Here is a 20,811-nt window from a genome sequence, read left to right on the forward strand (position 1 = left end):
GAAATACGCAGAAGTTGCTCTACCAAAAACGAAATGCTTCAATTAAAAATATACTTGCCCGACAGAAACCTGGCCATGAAAATCACTATATGGCATATTTTGTCGTATTTTGGCGGATTCTCCTACTGTGGTGGTAATACATAGTTTTAATTGTATCGTACAGGTGCACATTGCAGCCGATCCCAGTCAGGTGTTCGCACGCTCTCTCTCGGAAAATCGCTGTATATGGCAAACGTGGCTGACAGCAGCAACGTGGTACCGGAAAGACTTTAAAATACAAAAACCTTTGAGATGCCGTTTTAGAGCAAACGCTAAGAAAGGGACAGCTGTTCCCGGAGAAACAGCATCCAACAACATGTGAATGCCATAACGACCTACAGAATTGTAATGTTGCTGTCTGTATGAACAGTTCTCACAAAGCTATCGACTCAGACCATATGACTCGTAATAAACGCAACCTATCACTAAAGATAAGAACATAAGCCACTAACTCGAACAGAACTGTACTAAGAAAAGCACCAGTGAAACGAATGATCTTGATGGACAGTGATATATAAGATCATTTCACCGTGTGCCTGATACGAACTAAACAGCTTACGTCTGTTCCATACCTTGTTTATTTTGTTTTAAAGATCGAGCTGTCGGTAGCAATAGCTGCTTTAACACTGTGTGTAAAAAGCTAAACTTGAAAGTGAATCGAATATGGAGATCTGACTACATCTCGCTTTACTTGAGCGACTGTCTGGTCACGCTCGACTGTTCACGGTGTGTGCGCGTCACACACCAGCGTGTGAATTAGCCACTGACCACGTCAGAAGTGAGGCGATGAGATCAGAGACACACTGATTGTGCCGAGTATAAAATTTAAAAAATCTTTCGTATGTTGAAAACTGAGGAAAAACAACGGACGACAGCGCTGTTGCTAACATTGGAAGTTAAGCAATTCTCGCCTCGATCACTTATTGAAACAGAAGTTGTGCTTTTGTCTCTTTTTAATCTTTATTATATTGTTTGGTGCGTTTCCGTGACAAGCAACATACGCCGCATGGGGACTTGGTCTTTTTCCTACGAGTTTTCTCCGACAGAAGAAATCAAATACTGAAAGCATAAGCTATTTATATTTCACGATACCTGGAAAAAGAAAAAGGTTACAGTATCCATAAATAATAATGTAAAAAGATAAAAACGTTTTTTAGTGAAAATTGTTTGAGCAGTGAGAAAGTCAAATGTTGAGGAAGAAACTGGTTTAGAAAGTTATTTGGACCTTAAACGTAAAAAACGACACAAAGGATAAAGTAAGAAGCCACAATGCAATGCCCTCTAAATAACGTTTGACGTAGTTGTATGCATTTACATCCTCGAGCAGATATATATTTAAACAAAATTTTTCTATTCTTTCCGTTTTCTTCGTTGTAGAGAGTTTACCATCGATTATGAATTTCGCTTTAGTCTTCAATAAAACCCGTTATCATAACTAGTGTCTTAATAATTATGTTACCATATACCGACTTTTTGTTATAAGAGCAGCAGATAGGTAGGCCAGATGTGTCTGGTTAGAGAATTCAGCGTGTTATGACTTCAGTGGAGTGAAAATGACGAAATTTTTGAATGCTAAATCTCACCTTTGGCAGAAGCATCAAAAAACAATATATCTTTTTTTGTACACAACTTATTGGTTTCCAAAAGATGGACAAGATATTTTGATATCACAGAGTTTGCTGCTCACTTCATCCACGCAAAAAGATAAAGACACGTATTATAAAATAAATCAATTCATTAAGAACGCTCTAGGCGGTATACTAGGGAAGTAATTGGTTCCAAGTGGCGATAAGAAAGTTTATGTTTCAAGCATCATTAATACTTAGACACTGCCACTGTGGTAATACAGGTGAAGAAACACAGCAGTTGTAAGTAGTAGAGCTGCAGTCAGCAAAAATTATTTCTAATATCTTTTATATTTTTTACAAGAGAGTAGAAAAAATAAATTCAAGAAAAAATCTTTCAGAATTGACTTCTGTTTCTTTCACAAACTACATTCTTTGGTTCAGATGTTGCACTGAACTCCCTGTGATGCTAACTAAGAAATGGCAACATCGCCATCAGGTTTTCCGGTTTGGTAAGTGACGAACATAGCTGGTCTTCCATAAGAAGTACGGAACGACATACGTCAGCCATGGTCTTTCCTCTTATTCACAGTAAGAACAATTAATAGCTTTTTGTGACGAATGAGTGTGAGACACTTAGATGATACTGCATATGGAGCTCTTACACCCCTGCATATTTCAAATCAAATCAAATCAGAACCTTGTATGTTATCCACTCAAACCATCCCAGGTTAAACGCAGGAGTCTTTCACGCACTGCACTTCGAGCTCCGGAGGGAAGAACTGCTTCGCACACAGACCAAGCACCACCAACTAATAAATATTTGGAACATTTTCCCATGATTTGGCATTTTAAAAAAGTCTGGCAACATGCAACACAGTACTGAGAATACAACAGCAAAGAAAAAGCTTTTGTGCGAAAACATGCAACTTAGAAAATTTGACGTTTCCACTCTTCGTTTGCTGACGAATGGCTTGCCATTCGCATCTAGCTGTTAGCAGTAGCAATACCAACGCTTTTTAAACAATGTGCACTACCGTGGGGGTAGGGGGGGTACTTTATGCCCACCACAAAAGGAACAAAAAAAGCCGCATTTAGTTAACTGCTGTTAACTTATAGCGATAGGTTGTTGTTGTGGTCTTCAGTCCTGAGACTGGTTTGATGCAGCTCTCCGTGCTACTCTATCCTGTGCAAGCTTCATCTGCCAGTACCCACTGCAGCCTACATCCTTCTGAATCTGCTTAGTGTATTCATCTCTTGGTCTCCCTCTACGATTTTTACCCTCCACGCTGCCCTCCTCGATGTCTCAGAACATGTCCTACCAACCGATCCCTTCTTCTAGTCAAGTTGTGCCACAAGCTCCTCTTCTCCCCAATTCTGTTCAATACCTCCTCATTAGTTATGTGATCCACCCATATAATCTTCAGCATTCCTCTGTACCACCACATTTCGAAAGCTTCTATTCTCTTCCTGTCCAAACTATTTATCGTCCACGTTTCACTTCCTTAGATGGCTACGTTCCATACAAATACTTTCATAAACGACTTCCTGCTGTGTAATTAGGGTCTAGAAGCTGAAAATATCCTTTAGCAAATTGCTTTTGATGCCTCAGTTGAACGATGATGCAAATGTGTACAAATGAATGAGGACTATGCTGAACGGTTGTGTTGTGTAGAGGAAATTTGTGGTAAGGCCTTATGGGACCAAACTGCTGAAGTCACCGGTCCCTAAGCTTACACATTCCTGAATCTAACTTAAACTACGGAAAACACACACACTCGTGCCCGATGGAGGATTCAAACCTCCGACGGGGGAGCCACACGGACCGTGACAAGGCTCCTAAGGCCGCGCGGCTACCCCGCACGGATGTGTAGAGGACAATTGAGCTAATATCAGTAACAGTTCAGCTGTTATATCTTCAGTATTAAAATTTTATATGACAGACGTAGAATTACTTTTTGATCTACACTCGTAAGACTACCGAAATAAAAAGATTGACAGACGAAATTAAAATTAAAGAATGAATACTCCTTTTGCAACATTAAAACTGCCTAAAATGCCACATCTTCAGATTTACGTCATTGTTGATACAATGGTGTTGGACGACGTCGATAATACTCCATGCATGTATGGCACGGCGCAAACAGCTTCTGGTCCTTGATTCTGTCAAGGAAATGCTATCGCGTAGGAGCGGGTAGCACTATCTGCCGCACAGAATCTCTCTGTGTGCAAATGATGCTACGTTCACTTAAGTGGGAGCTCGACTCGCGGCTACTTACGCGAGCGGTTCGTAGCTTCCTGTTTCTCTCACGGAACTAGCAACGTAGAGGCCGGGAGTAGGTCACCATACGCGTTTAACACGTTTTCTGGAAGTCTTAGAAAGACAAATTATTACAAATATGTACATACACTCCTGGAAATGGAAAAAAGAACACATTGACACCGGTGTGTCAGACCCACCATACTTGCTCCGGACACTGCGAGAGGGCTGTACAAGCAATGATCACACGCACGGCACAGCGGACACACCAGGAACCGCGGTGTTGGCCGTCGAATGGCGCTAGCTGCGCAGCATTTGGGCACCGCCGCCGTCAGTGTCAGCCAGTTTGCCGTGGCATACGGAGCTCCATCGCAGTCTTTAACACTGGTAGCATGCCGCGACAGCGTGGACGTGAACCGTATGTGCAGATGACGGACTTTGAGCGAGGGCGTATAGTGGGCATGCGGGAGGCCGGGTGGACGTACCGCCGAATTGCTCAACACGTGGGGCGTGAGGTCTCCACAGTACATCGATGTTGTCGCCAGTGGTCGGCGGAAGGTGCACGTGCCCGTCGACCTGGGACCGGACCGCAGCGACGCACGGATGCACGCCAAGACCGTAGGATCCTACGCAGTGCCGTAGGGGACCGCACCGCCACTTCCCAGCAAATTAGGGACACTGTTGCTCCTGGGGTATCGGCGAGGACCATTCGCAACCGTCTCCATGAAGCTGGGCTACGGTCCCGCACACCGTTAGGCCGTCTTCCGCTCACGCCCCAACATCGTGCAGCCCGCCTCCAGTGGTGTCGCGACAGGCGTGAATGGAGGGACGAATGGAGACGTGTCGTCTTCAGCGATGAGAGTCGCTTCTGCCTTGGTGCCAATGATGGTCGTATGCGTGTTTGGCGCCGTGCAGGTGAGCGCCACAATCAGGACTGCATACGACCGAGGCACACAGGGCCAACACCCGCCATCATGGTGTGGGGAGCAATCTCCTACACTGGCCGTACACCACTGGTGATCGTCGAGGGGACACTGAATAGTGCACGGTACATCCAAACCGTCATCGAACCCATCGTTCTACCAATTCCTAGACCGGCAAGGGAACTTGCTGCTCCAACAGGACAATGCACGTCCACATGTATCCCGTGCCACCCAACGTGCTCTAGAAGGTGTAAGTCAACTACCCTGGCCAGCAAGATCTCCGGATCTGTCTCCCATTGAGCATGTTTGGGACTGGATGAAGCGTCGTCTCACGCGGTCTGTACGTCCAGCACGAACGCTGGTCCAACTGAAGCGCTAGGTGGAAATGGCATGGCAAGCCGTTCCACAGGACTACATCCAGCATCTCTACGATCGTCTCCATGGGAGAATAGCAGCCTGCATTGCTGCGAAAGGTGGATATACACTGTACTAGTGCCGACATTGTGCATGCTCTGTTGCCTGTGTATGTATCTGACCCCAGGAATGTGTCAATAAAGTTTCCCCTTCCTGGGACAATGAATTCACGGTGTTCTTATTTCAATTTCCAGGAGTGTAGTTCGTGTGAAACGCGGCGTGCTTCATGCATACACGACATATCGCAGACGACGGGTAGAGTCCGTCTTCCTGGATTTCAGAAAGGCGTTGGGCGCGGTACCACATCGTTAACTAATAACCAAGACACGACCATACTGAATGCCTTGGCAAATATACGATTTAAGACAAATTTACTTACTCGGGGAATGAGCTCTATGGAGCAGACACAGGAAGTCTGCATCACCATCCTGTGCATAGGTCTAGTGGAGATGGTTATTCATTGCTTTCTTCCGACCTGTTATGAAGTGTCAGTTGCGTATCTGTCTCGTGTGGAAGGCTGCGATGAGTGCATGTATTGTGTAACGTTGTTATGGATTGACAAAATGAGATGATGAAACTCGGTGCAGGCAGATAGCCTACTCCTCTCGACTAGCGCCGAGGGGAGTGGCAAATTTAACGTCTCCATCCAGTGGACGAATCACCATCAACAATATCACATGTCGTCACTTCATGAAATACTGCAGAGAGGTTTGGAATTTCGGAATGTGATAGAGGACGTTGGAGCAAGGACTGGTGATCAGGAACTTCACGCCACCACCTCTCCTCCTCTTGTCGGCCGAATACTGCAAGTGAAAATTTTCCACCGGCAGGATTCGAAACGGCTTAGCCCCGAGTCGAGCGATGCTGCACATGTGTGCTAAAGCCGTCCCCACGTTGTACGCGAGCCAGACTTCTTGTCCGTCGTGGTTGAAACACGCTTTGAAACGACTTGCTACAACTCACAGAACGCGATTTGCGACCATACCACTCTCAGATAGCAGTTGTCGGCTGCCTCTAGCACACTAATTACACAATTTTTCTTACGAAAATGGACGCGCATAAAATAGTTCCCTTAACTCTGTTAGCTATCGTCGAAGTACGTTGGAAGAACTGCGAATAAGATTTTGGTCTTGTCGATGGCTTGAAAAGTGAATTGCTAGTAGAGGAACACTACGTATGTTGCGTAATGGTCTGAGATGCATACTGATAGAAGTTACTCGTAACTCAGTTGAATCTCCATCACATTTTCGTTTTAAATTAAATATAGTTAAAGTGCAGCATCTAACGTCAGTTTTCGCATCTGTAACATCCATATTCTCTATTTTGCATTGACTACATCACTTTGAAGTAAGGTGCTTTGTCACATAGATTTCTAGCTCGAGTTTCGTATCGCAATTTATTTCAAATGAAAGGGGAGATTTTCTCAAAGCTACTCACCATCACTGACAAAGATATTTAACAGAAAGGTAAAAACATGAGGCAGTCCATAAATACAAAACAGGTTTGTATCTTTTACATAAAGTTTAAATAGTAATAGCTTCCAGGTTGTAACTTCTATTTACTTTTTGACAGACTCGCAGTTACGTTAATATTTCTAGCCGCTGGGGAAGCGTTTCAGTCATTGGCCTATGCAGAAAGAATTGCAGCAAATACATTATTTATAATAAAAATTACATCGATTACTGCAGATAATACAAAAATGGTTCAAATGGTTCTGACACTATGGGACTTAACATCTGAGGTCATCAGTCCCCTAGAACTTAGACCTATCTAAACCTAACTAACCTAAGGACATCACACACATCCTTGCCCGAGGCAGGATTCCAACCTGCCACCGTAGCGGTCGAGCGGTTCCACACTGAAGCGCCTAGAACCGCTCGGCCATACCGGCCGGTATACTTTTATTAAATTAATAAAAATGTTCTAGGACCTTTTATAAAAGAAAAGGTGAAAAAATTGTAAATAGCCAAATATGTACCTCCTTCTTATGTTATTATAGTTTACACCACTATCAATGATTGAACAGTTTCACGACTACAGAGGGGCCTAAGTTATACAATGTCTAAAGGTTGGAACTGCAAACGCCATTATTTGACATTTAACTATGAAAAATTGTACCAGGTACGACTCGCTTTTCCTTAATCATCATACTGTAATATAACTGAAACGGTATATTTTGATAGGACGGTAGTTACAGCATTGAAAACATCCAATACGAAAAGCCTTTTAACTATCAAGAAGTATCTCCCTGTCCTTTTATTATTATAAATGGTGCCTAAAACGACGTTTTCGGGAGAAACAACTTATATTCACGCCAAGCACACTAGGATACAAAACTTACCACACGCAATGCTCAACTCAGTTTCGCTTAATAGAGTACAGCGGGGCTATAAGAATAATTTCCATTTACATCGAATTTTTTCCGGAAAATTATTAACTAAATTTGCGTTTTAGTAATTTAGTATTACTTCTGTGGGTATACCTACCCTATCGGTGAAATGTGGTTGTAAACTACTGTCAGACGTTTACGTTATGCTGTTATTCGAATTGATCTCCCGATTGGACGAAAGCACATTTCAGTGGGGCTATTCGCTTAGTGGTCGGGAATATGTGAATAATGTAAATTATGGGCGAAGACACAATTAAATTACGTGGAAGGTTAACTGATAATACGCTAATTTCTGTTTAATGCTCAGTACATCTAATAATACAACAATAAGTACAATAATAACGACCGAGCCGCTAGTTATAAGCGAAAATCATTGATTAACAGTGGAATACATGCACCGGTACTATTGTTGCCAGGACTACAGGATAGACCACTTTCAGAAATGGTAGTATGGGACAAAATAAGAAAAAAAAATGTTTTGTGAACGTGGTCTCTAAATCGCATGCCTAAAGAGGTATGAGGACTTGTTCATCTGCTATAATGTGAAACACGTCTCTTCTATCGAAGAGGTGCTCGCAGCTCTTAAGGCATGCGTTTTAGAGGACATATTTCCTGGACATTTTTTCTTGTTCTGGTACATACTACCACCTCTCAGAGTCACCTACCTACAATCGTAGCAACAATGGTGTCTGTATACACGACTTTCCAGCGTCTGTGTTATTCCGAACTACGATGCAACGTTCCTTGGGCATGTATGCATGTCCATAGGAACAGGCAGTGCGCCGCTTACAGCCGTTACGAAATGTGTGAAATGAGTTCGCCATTGCGGCTATGGACAACCATCAGCTTTATAATGGAACGATGACAATGAAAACTTGTGCCGGACCGCGGATTTCCCGCTTTTCACGAGCGATCGCCTTACCATTGGGCTATCCGATCACGACTCATGGTGAGACTAGGCTTCCATATGTCGTTAACCATGTGTCTACAACCTGTGCTCGTACATCCATTATGTATGTTCCCGTACAGGAGAGACATTTTACTTGAAAGTCGCTTGCCCGGTGTCGGCGGATAAATACTACATTGCAGTACCTGCGTTATTCCGAATTACGATGCTGCGTTCCTTTCGACATGCGCACATCAGTCTGCTTTCCGCAGTCGTGCGGCTCGGGTGTCTACTTCCGTCGCTGCGGCGGAGCTTCGCGCGCACGCGGTTGCTTACTTCGTGATAGTCTTTACTAATGCTTGCACTTTAAATATAGAATGGATCATTCGTAACGATAGACTACCATCAAGATCAGCTTCAATAATCGATTTGTGCGATCGGAGGCATTTAAAGAGGAACGATTTATACGCGAAGAAATTAAAATTGCACCGTAAGATACAATTGGAATCCATTCTCTATCACAAGGAACGTGATACGCGTCTAACTGATCAGTGACACGCTTCGTGACAAGATCGTACGCGACCACAAAGGTGGACTTAAATTTAAGTCGTAGTGATCATGCGAGGCTTGGATTAAGAAATTTCAGAGTATCTGAGCTAGCATTTGAGGTTCCGGCTGACATCGTGATTGCCGCGTTACAACCCTATGGCAGGGTAATCAGCTACATAGCAGAAAAATAGAGAACCTTTACGACGTACCCGGTACTTAATTGTGTGCGACAATTACCGATCGAGTTAGCAAAACACGTGCCGTCTTATCTCACTATTGGAAGCTGCAGAGCGATTCACTTACGATGGTCAGCCGAAAACTTGCTTCAGTTGTGGTCAGGAAGTCCCCGCCCGCTCGGCGTGTCTCCAACGGAGAATTGTACGAGGCCTGTTCAGAAAGTAAGCTCCGATTGATTGCCAAATTGAAACCACAGTGAACATCAGAAATGTTTTACTTGTAACAATTAGCTACACCTTTCAGCTACTTCTCTACGTAGTCGCCGTTCTGACTTAGACTTTTGTCATAGCGTTGTACCAACTTTTCAATAGCCTCATCATAGAAGGCAGCCGCCAGTGCTTTCCGCCAATTCTCCACGCTGGCCTACACCTCGTTGTCTGTGTCAAAATGTTGTCTTCAAAGACAGCGGTTCATGCGACCAGAGATGAAACTCAGGGGGAGACAATTGCGGACTGTATTGTGGGTAATCTAACATTTCCATTTGAAAACGATGCAGGAGCATCTTCATTGCCCCTGCAGAATGCGGCTGAGAATTGTCGTGAAAACGAAACAGCACGACAGTTATGTAATGTTAGCTGCATAGCTTCAGGCGAAATTTCTCACCAGGCCCTCGTACTTGGCGGCAGACACTATTTTCTAGACATCTTTACGCACTCACTGCGAGCTCAGAAATGAGAAGAGCGACGTGATGCTAACTGGGGTTATACTAGAGACACTACCCAACACATCTGTGCAAAGCTTTATCGGATTTTCATAGTCGTTTCCATTTCGCGACCGATCGGAGCTTACTTTCTGAACGCCCCTCGTATAAGTACCAACAGGTGAGGCTGTAACATAAGCATTCGTGTTCTGGAAAGACGCCTGACTGAGCAGTGGTATCACTAAGCAGGTGCACAGTTCCGTCGAAAAGCCGACGCCGGATGACGACATGAGCATGGTGGTGGCGGCAACGCCCCCCACCGAGTAGCACCGACCGATTCCTACAATACAGAAAGAAAGTGGTCATCGACAGTCGAATAGTGCCAACGCTTGTTTTCATCTCAGACTGCAGTGGCGACAGAGACACTCGCCCACATTCGGATAGAGAAACGCACACACATAAGCAACGATCCCCGAAACAGAACAAGAAACGATGTCTCATCCCGTCAGATGACTGCTTAATATATACGCAGGGCGAGGATCAAGAAGTGACCTTGATAGAGGTCATCTTACAGAGGGTACCGAGACTTCACGTACCGAACACCACAGTCTCGACAGCAGTATTCGTCAAGAGCGACCTGGAAAGTTCGACAGCGCACAGCTATCAGCTGTCCGCTGTAAATCCAAGGTAGCAGAAGACGCGACACGGAGGGACGGGGTTGGAAAGACTCGGCTTACGGCAAACTTATTCCAAGCAGGCTGGGCTGATGATTGTGAAGGGGACCCACGAGGTCGCAGCAGGTGACACGGCGGGGGCGACGCCACTCTAATGTTAGAAATATAACCGACGACGGCGGACAGGACGGAACCACATAGCGGATCAGTACAACAACAGATGTCGCAAGTTCCCATGGCCGATACGCAGATGACGGAACGAAGACAAGAATATCGGCTTGGCTCTATCAATACCATATGAACGCAGATTAATATGTCCTTACTCAAAAATATGTTAAAAGCGGCGGACATCGTCCTCCTCTTACAAGAAGTATACGCAGATGAATTTCCTGTCATTTGCGGGTACGGGTCCTGCGTATCACACGCCTCCGAAGCTGGTAGCAGCATCGCGGCAGAGGTTGTATTGTACCTACCGTCGGCGCGGGGAAAGCAGTGACAATTCTTGATATACGACTCATCAACCTCTACCCATTGGCCGGTACAGACAGGGAACGAGAGCGTTCCCGCTTCTTCACACAAGTATCGCTATAGAGCTCCAACCTCTGCAGTTTGGTTACCTGTAATCGGTGGCAATGCTGCAGTTTTCTTTTCCACGTCGTTGGATGTCAAATAGTAATGGGATACAGAGAGATGTGAATTGTATCGTGCAGTCGTACATGAAAGAATGACTATATAGATGTCGTCTTATATTGATAATTCAATCGTCTGAAAGATAATGCCCTCTTGCACGACAATTTATAATTTTAATATGATGAGTGCTCTCAAACTATACCGATTTTTCTCATAAAACTAAAAGAAACTGGACTGCATCTATTATTGTGGAAAAAAGATATTTGTTATTGTCACAGCTGAGATTTTTTAATAGATACACGCTTGTAAGATGTGCATTGACATTAACTGCAGCTGTTGCATGAAATGTCTTCCCCCGAAAAATGGTGAGCGCTTGTGGAGCAGGATGCAGACTGCGTGGGGGCATGTCTCACAGGCTCCCAGAGATGCCATTGTAGATATACAACACACCTTCGGGGTAGCTGTCATTTATCTGAGTTTGTTCTGTGGCCCGCCGGCGTCGTGGCCTGTTGTGTATAGGTAGCTTTCGTAGCCATTGATAGCACTGACCACCTGGACTGCCTCGTGCTCTGCTGGGAAGGCTGCTCGAGGGCACTGGCTGCTGGGGTGGGTTGTACACCTTCATGCAGAGGTCGTAGCAGCTACCTGTTTACCAATAAGTGGACATTTGAAAAAGTGTTGAATGTCTTATGGATTTTCATTGTTGTTACAGGGGGAGGGAGGTTGGGGGAGTCTTTCCGATAAGTACGTTTAATAGATTACAGGAAGCATCCTGCTCTGTTTGTCCATCTGTGACTTGGCTTCCACAGACTAAAGACTGTATATCACCGCACCAGACGGATCTCTTTGTGGACCATTACTGGCAGGATAAACAGGCCTGAATCCATACTTACGGTGAGGAGAAGGAGGGATGAGGCACGATGCGTGGCAGGGGGGGGGGGGGGAGGGGGGGGAGGTAAGACTGTTTCTAAGCTTGTTATTCCTGTCTGCCCCCCCCCCCCCCCCTCGCCCCTGTCGTGATCTTTTGGAGCTGGTTTTTGTGGTAGTTGTGCTATTACGATGATTTTCTCAATTCTCAGTATATGTGTTGCATTATGACTCTTTGTTTATGACTGCTGGTCTTTTTTCACGACAGTTTCGATGTGTAATTAGAACAGTGAAGTATTTTGCATCAGTTGTGATAGCGTGTATTGGCCCTGCCGAATTTCGAGCTGTGGGGCTGCAGGGTGATTGTCGAGCAATGCAGTGGGAGGCGTCTCTAACGAACTCTGACGTCAAATAGCTATAGACACAGTCGTCAGCTGTATGCTTATTAAATTTCTATCTGGGCAACACCAACACCTTGTCAGTTGAAGAGATTTCCTGCCACAAACAATGATAGTACCTTCTCCTCCATCCTTCTTCCCGCCAACTTGTAGTTGAAGGCATCATCCTGTGTAGGGTTTGAATACGTTTGCCACCAGTATTGTGAATGTTTTCCCAGCAGGATAACAGCAGTTGTATCACATCGTCAGTTTTTGAGATATAATGCAATTTTGGGGGCTCCTTGTTTAGCGTTGCGCATATACATGTGTAATTAGGTCTGATCTTTATGTTTACTATGTAATTAGGGCCAATATTTACTTCAGTTTCCCATCCAAAATAAATAAAGTGTACGAACCTAACCTTCCGCTCCTGCATCTGGACACTTTCCCAGTGTTGGGGGGTGCACTCGGGCTTTCGGCCCAGGAGAAGTGAGGTTCGAGTCCAGAAAGGCACCGTCCTTTTGAACTTCCAGTCAATTCCCGGGTTGAGGGTGGTGTGGAACGTCAGAAAAGCACTGAGACATAGAAATTTCCGTTATTTATGAAACTTCCATCTTTTTTTATTCCCACCAAAAAATTCGTAATTCTCGCCAGTAGGACATGTGTGAGTGGGGTGGCTAGAGTAGGGGAGGGGGAGAGGACTTCTACGCACGTGCCACCTGGAGAAAACTCGTGACGTCATATGGTGTTAGGGGTGGGGGTGTAATTAATTGATCAATTTAATTTGTATAATTAATCTGATATCAATTTGACATCAAAAGTGCACCAGTAAAGTCATCATCCCACTACCGATGTTTCCTGCATGGTCGTAGCTACAGCTACTGGTGGACTATTTCTGCAGTGTAGCGTAACCATTTTGTGTACTCGTGTCCACACTTCAAATAAGCATTAATGAGTTGCTCTTGCCACACATATTTGGAGGTACCAACCAACCTAAAAACATAAGAATTGTAATAGCAATAATTATTAGTTTGCAAATGATGTAAGTACTAATGCAGTGTTATTCAGTACACTGTCCACAGTCACCAATAGAAAAATCTGCAGTTATAGCCGTTGCACCCCGTATTTCAGAAACAACGTGCGCTCCATGCACACACTATCTGATCGAAAGTGTGTAGACACCCATGTAGACACCCATTAGTGGCCATTAATATGGGATGTATCCACCTGTCACCTTTATCACGGTTGAAACTCTACTGTGGGCACTTTAAATAAGATGTCTGAATGTCTGTGGAGGAATGACAACCCATTCTTCCACAGGAGCCGAGACCACAGAAGGAAGTGATGTACGACGCTAGAGTCCAAAGAGAAGTCGCCGTTCCAGCTTGTCCCACAGATCCGCCACTGAATTCAGGTCGGGACTCTGAGGCCAGTCTGTTTCAGGAATATGATTTTCCACAAAACATTACCACACAGAAGCTGCTTTGTGACGGGCTGCATTGTCACTTGAAACAACACCGTCTCCGAACTGATTTTCTACTACTGAGCGAGATAGCGCAGTGGTTAGCAGACTGAACTAGCATTCGGAAAGACAACGGTTCAAAACCGTGTCCAGGCATCCTGGTTTACGTTTTCCATGATTTCCCTAAATCGCTTACGGGAAATGTCGGAATGGCTTCTTTGAAAGGATTCGACCGATTTTCTTCCCCCTCTTATCTTAATCCGATATTGTATTCCGTCTCAAACGATGTAGCTATCAACAGGATGTTAAACATAAATATTCATTTCTTGTGTCTCTGCTGTACGCAGTACACAAGTGGAATAAGGGGGTCATACACCAACCACGCAAAATATCCCCGTACTGTTACAGCACTTCCTCTTTGCTCCTGTGCTGGCAGTACACGGTGTGGCTGGTAACATTCTCCAGGCATTCGCTAAGGCGAAACTCTTCCTTCGGATTCCCAAAGCATACAGTGTAATTCATCACACCGAGTGACTCGTTTCCAGTCATCCACTGTCCCGCTTATCGTTAATTACAGATATGTAGCCATTCTTTTAAATTGCTAAGTAAAGCCACTGGGTTAGCAGCATTGCTGGTAGCACTTTAGAACTCACGAGTGACTCCTTCCTCTGTTTCCATGCGACTGTTTTACAATCATCTTTAATAACGCTCTAAAGTACATATCCGTCACTGCAAGAAGTCTACCTGGTCTTCGTTTGGCTATGGTTGTTCCTTCGAGTTTCCGCTTCACAAACACCTCACTAAGAGTCGATTTGGGCAGCTTTAGAAGAGTTGAAATGTCCATGATGGACCTGTTATTCAGGTCACATCCAGTGGCTACTTCACGTTCGAAGTCAAAGAGCTCGCTTCCCGTGCATGGGGTCCCGGGTTCGATCCCCGGCGGGGTCAGGGATTTTCACCTGCCTCGAGATGACTGGGTATTTGTGTTGTCCCGATCATTTCATCATCAATCATGAAAGTGGTTGGGAATTTGTACGGGCGCTGATAACCGTGCGGTTGAGCACTCCACAAACCAGACATCATCGCCATCTTCTGACCGACCCATTCTGCTGCCACTGCATCTCTGCTGACAACACTGAGCTCCCAGCCTTCTTTTATACTGGTTAGACGACCTCTTGTGGCATCTAGTGGTCAGTTCTGCATTAAACATTTGTGTCCAGATACGTTTGACCAGATAGTGTACTATTTCTGACCTAATTTGGTGTATTTCCACAATGTAGCGGACGGCATTAAAAGTAACTACTTTCCTACGTCGTAGTAATTTAAATTTCTTTGTTGTGATTCACATCACATCTTAATGTACTGTTCCTGCACGACGTGTTGGCAGCCATTCTCAGCGTCTGCGGTTTCTGCCTTCGCGGAAAGGTGAAGCGATCGTTTTCTCATTCATCTTCGTGCGATCATCGAAGTCGTGGGATTTCCGCGTGAGGGCCCTTGCGTCTTCAGTGCTTTCCTTGGTAATTGGACGCTAGCATTCAAAACACTATATGTCGACAGGCACATAAAAGACATGACTAAACAACTTAAGGGCCGTTTGTCTTACGAAATATCCGTACATATGATATGGAAAGCATCACAGCTAACACCAATATGCAAGAAAGACTATAGTAATAATTCGTTGAATTATATGTCGGTATGAATGACATCCGTTTGTAGTAGGGTTTGGAACATATAATTCTTGAACATTTACTTCATCTTTTCTGTTGAAGGAATTTCGGAAAACCGTGTTTAGTAACTCTTGCTTTAGTGGGTCTGTCAACGGTAATATTACCATTGCTAAAGCGCAGCGAAGGTATTGGCTGTGCCTAGCCACTGATATATTTTTACATACGACCAGAATCTCTTTGGATTGTCTACCAGATTTCGAGACACAGTTTCACTGTGGAAACTACCAGAAGCATCTCGCGTGGAAGACGACGATAAATTTCGAGCTTCAGTGAAACTTCGCCAAACTTTAAAATTTGACATGCTTTTTTCGTGGCTTCCCCAACATGGTTCTCACCTGTTTAATGTATCCTTGGGGATTAGTAACATCTCCTATTAATTTCTTTGGTATATGTCGCTCAACTGCAGTCGATGCTTTATCTTTGAATCCAAGCCACGCCTGGTCAACGCTTATATAGTCAGTTTAGAAGGAGTGGAGACTTTCTTTTAGGAAGGCGACAAGTGAATTTTTATCCGATTTCTTAAACAGATGTATTTTGCGTTTAATTTTGGTGGATTTGGATGTTACGTTCTTCAGTCATGCTGTAACGACGTTACAGTCACTAATCTCTGCATCCATCATGATGCTCCATATTTACTCAGGCTTATTTGTTTCAAAGATGCCAATTATATTTCCATAACTATTTACATTTCGAGGGTGCTCGAGAACTAATTTCTCAATATAATTTTCGAGCAAAGCATTCAGTACTAATTTCGAACGACATTTTGTACCTCCCACCGGCTTTGAATATGCATTTTCGGAAAAATGTCGAAGGTAGATGACCATCTTAAATTAGAACCGTCATATAAAAATAATGTAGAGAAAGCGAGTCAAACACTGCGTTTCATTGGCCGAAGATTTAGAATATGCAACACACATACTACGCTTGTCCATACTCTTTTAGACACTGGTAAGCGGTATGCGATCTTTACCGACAGCATTGATGCATTTCTTAGACGGCCAGTTCGTTTTGCATTATCAGGAAATAGGAGATAAGTGTGTTCCAGCTATGAAAATCTAGTAGGGACGGCAATATTTTTTTAAAAAACAAAAAAAAAGTGCTTCTTGGGGTGCTATATTCTCGCCAACTTCCTCCTCCGAATGCGAAAATATTTTGTCGAGTTCCACCTACATAGACAGAAATGAACACCGTAAAAAAATAAGAGAAATCAAAGTTGGCAGGGGGAGGATTATGTGAAAATTCTTCCCACCCACTCTTCTAGAGCCGGCCGCTGCTGCTACGGTCGCAGGTTCGAATCGTGCCTCGGGAATGGATGTTTATGATGTCCTTAGGTTAGTCAGGTTTAAGTAGTTCTAAGTTCTAGGGGACTTATGACCTCAGACGTTAAGTCCCATAGTGCTTAGAGCCACTCTTCTAGACCGGAAAATCGAGAAATTGTCTGAAAATGCTGCTCTAACACACTGCCAAGCACTGAAGTGTGATTTGGAGAGAAGGTCTGTAAAAGCGGAGAGAGAGAGAGGAGGGGATAGAGAGATAGAGAGAGACAGAGGGAGAGAGAGAGAGAGAAGAAGCAGGGTTAAGACGAATAGCGTCGGGACAGACATAATATCGTGGGACTCTCTATCCGTTTTGTATTATCACGAAATAGGGAAGATAGTGTCACAGACATGATACATGAATTGGAGTGGCAATCATTAAAACAAAGGCGTTTTTCGTTGCTACGGGATTTTCTCATGAAATTTCAATCACCAGTTTTCTCTTCCGATAGCGAAAACATTCTGTTGCCAACCAACTACATAGGGAGAAATGATAATCACGATAAAATAAGAGAAATCAGGGCTCACACAGAAAAATTTAACCGCTCGTTTTTCCCGCGTGCCGTTCGAGAGTGGAACGGTAGAGAGACAGCTTGAAGGTGGTTCATTGAACCCTCTGTCAGGCATTTTATTGTGAATACCAGAGTAATCACGTAGGTGAGATGTAGATGTAACTGCTAGGGTTTGCCCTGCAACGGAAGGGGAATTGGTAATGTGACCATCCTCTCAACGGGTGAGCTTATTTTCAAAATTTTACCGCAATCTCTCGCAGGCTAGTGACAGTATCTGTCACAAAGTATGCCGTGTGCCGCGACCGGAATTGAAAATTGTCTCCCACTGACATCAAAAGCACAAATACGAAAATAATTTCTACATGCATTTGTCTCTGTTGTCTACTCTGGACAGATGATGTCACGTCATCACAGCGGAGCGATGTAGCGTGGTCTGCACCTCGTTTTCCGTCATTTTCCTCAACGTCTTAAAAGCAAGTAAAAGGATAAGCTATTCAACAATGCTACGGCAGTTTGTTATCATTATCCTTATTCAACTCAACTATAGATCACTCTCTTTAGAAATGTAAAGAGAGGTATCCAAAGACCAAGGTGGAAAGCTGGGGTGTTCAGCGCTAGGCAGATAGTAAATGACGATGTACTGTACGCAAAGGCATAGAGAACTAAATCTTTGGCTGTGCCAATTGAAGGCCCCGACAAAAGTAAAAGTAGAAGAAAATTAGGTAACTATTGGCATACATGAGTCTTCACTTTAACGTCTCTTGCGTATAAAAAAATACTCAATACTTTCTTCAAAAATGTATGTCTAGGCAAGCTGGTCATATTAAAAGAAATTTCTCAGGTTTTCTCGGAATGGTTGATTGATGGAGTACTCTGGTGAACAGCCGAGTTGTGTCCATTTGTGCAAAATATTTCGACGACTGACCCACTCGATCTTCTACAGGTGCTCCGGATTGTGCTGTTCTGTGTACTCGCTGCCTACACTTCAACCAGACTCAAGTACTGTTAGTCTGGCGCCGCTATTTATAGGTGATTGTAAGTTCGACTCTCGACGCCCACTGCGCCATTTGATGCTCTTTTGTTTCTCAGTATCTGTGCAGATATTCTGTGAAATGCACATCCTCTCAGTGTTTCCCAGCTCAGGTTAGATGTGATGGCTGGCGACGTCTTACTGAATTCGAGCCATACCTCAAGCCTCGTTTAAATTGAGACCTCTGGCCGTGTTTGTCAGCTTTTTCGACATATGTATTTCCATAGGTTTCTTAATCATGTTGTCACAGAATCTTGTTGATCGCACAACGATACTAGGCTCTTCATACTTCATTTCATGGTAATGTTCGAGGCTCATTTCATAATCATATTCGAGGCAGTGCTCGGCGACAGCCGATTTGTTTGATGGTTTTTGTAGGGTGTGCCGGTAACATTCCTTGCATCGCTCCTCAATTGTTCTAATAGTCTACTCTACGTAACACATGTCACATTCGCACGGAATTCGTAGGAGACCTAGATGGTCTTTAACGTTACAAGACTTTTCATCTTTGTTGACGGGAGCGATAAGTGTTGGATGCCATGTTTCCTCCGGAGTCTTCAGTATTTACGGGTACCAGGCCAGGATAAGGATGGTATGCACTTTTTTGGCTTCTCTTCCTCTTCTCAGTCTCAACATCTGTCGCCAGCGTCTTTAATTTTGGTTGCAATACCTACTCAGTTTTTAAGATCTGCGTATCCACTGAGATCAGTGAGAGTAGGTTTTCTATAAACACTGAACATTTGCAAGTTCCATCGTGAATTTTATCTTACGATGGACAGAGCGTAAATGTTTCAGGAAATGAAAATTTTTTCCGTTCCACCTAACTACACCATAATGTGACGTCCACTTCTTGAAATAAACACGTTCGTTTCAACTGGGCATATCATAGTGGCTTTTGCTGAAAGTGTTCCATGCATAGGTTCCCCCACGAATGGCGATAACAGACTACCCACTGCCAAGTCATCGGTTTTGTTCGTACTATTTTGGGCCGAAGAGGAAGTAAATTGACGTCAGAACGTGTTTAAAAATTTCTGTAAAACAATTACCGATTCCATGGAATAGGTGAGACTCTCCTAAAGGGGCAGACTTCATCGAAAGTGACGATAATATCCCGAACAGTTCGCTCAGGCGGTGAACAAAGTCAGCTAAGCTGCAAATTCGTTCTTCGCACTTCGCCACATTTTGATACAATTGATGTAGCTTGCAGTGAGATGACCTGAGTAATCAGACAGCTCAACAATGAAGGTGCCCTATCCGGTATACAGAAGTTGCCAAAACATTGGGAAACTGACAGAAGCGAGAATCGAAAATTACAATATATTGAAGGACTGCAAAGATATTTTGTAAAACAAATTATTTTTTTCAGTTCTATCTTACAGTTTGCAAAATCTTTAAAACGACCCCGGTATCTATTGTGTGTAAGGCGAGCAAGTCATTTCGATTTTTGTAAATTATCTACGTGCACGTCACACAGAGAAAGGAATTTATGTTAAAGTTAAACAATATTTGGTCTTGTTATGCCACAGTCTTTGCCTCTGCACAATCTGATACATTCTGAGTTGAAGTGTGGTAGGTATGGAAATGGAAATGCCGTGTGGCTAGGGCCTCCTGGTGTAAGTCTTTCGAGTTGACGCCACTTCGGTGACTTGCGTGTCGATGGGGATGAAATGATAATGATAAGGACAACACAACACCCAGTCCCGGGGCGGAGAAAATATCCTATCCTGCCGGGAATCGAATTTGGGCCGTTAGGTACGACATTCCGTCGCGCTGACCACTCAGCTACCGGGTGCGGAAAGTGTGATAGGTGATGGACGTATTCAGTAGTGTTGTATTGACTTGTGACTGTATCTGTTAGGCGAAGAAAGATTTATTGGAAAGGACAGCAAGGATGAATATGATGTATATAATGGAATGCGAAAAGAATATAAATGTTGAAAATCTGACTATTTTTGAAGAGAAGAAGTTTGAGGTAAGACTGCAGCATTGTGCTGTTTGCTTTTTATAGAAATTATCTATTAACATTGTACCGTTCGAAAAACATTGTTCAATTTGTTAAGCATACTTACGTTCAAACCAATGCTATGTGTGTGAAGATCACGCGAAACTTTACTCCGTCTTTTAGAATACATACTTCATTCTAAAATCGTTGTCTTGGAATATCATTTCATAGGAATAGTTACTCTCCTCATCTCACAGTGTTAAGAAGGTTGATCATTACGCATTACCACATTACACCATATGATATGCAACAGTTTGAATACTGTTTGGAAATTTTACGCCGAAGAGCCAAATAAACTGGTACACCTGTCTA

Source organism: Schistocerca serialis, chromosome 1 (genome assembly GCF_023864345.2).
Source record: "Schistocerca serialis cubense isolate TAMUIC-IGC-003099 chromosome 1, iqSchSeri2.2, whole genome shotgun sequence".
NCBI lineage: Eukaryota > Metazoa > Arthropoda > Insecta > Orthoptera > Acrididae > Schistocerca > Schistocerca serialis.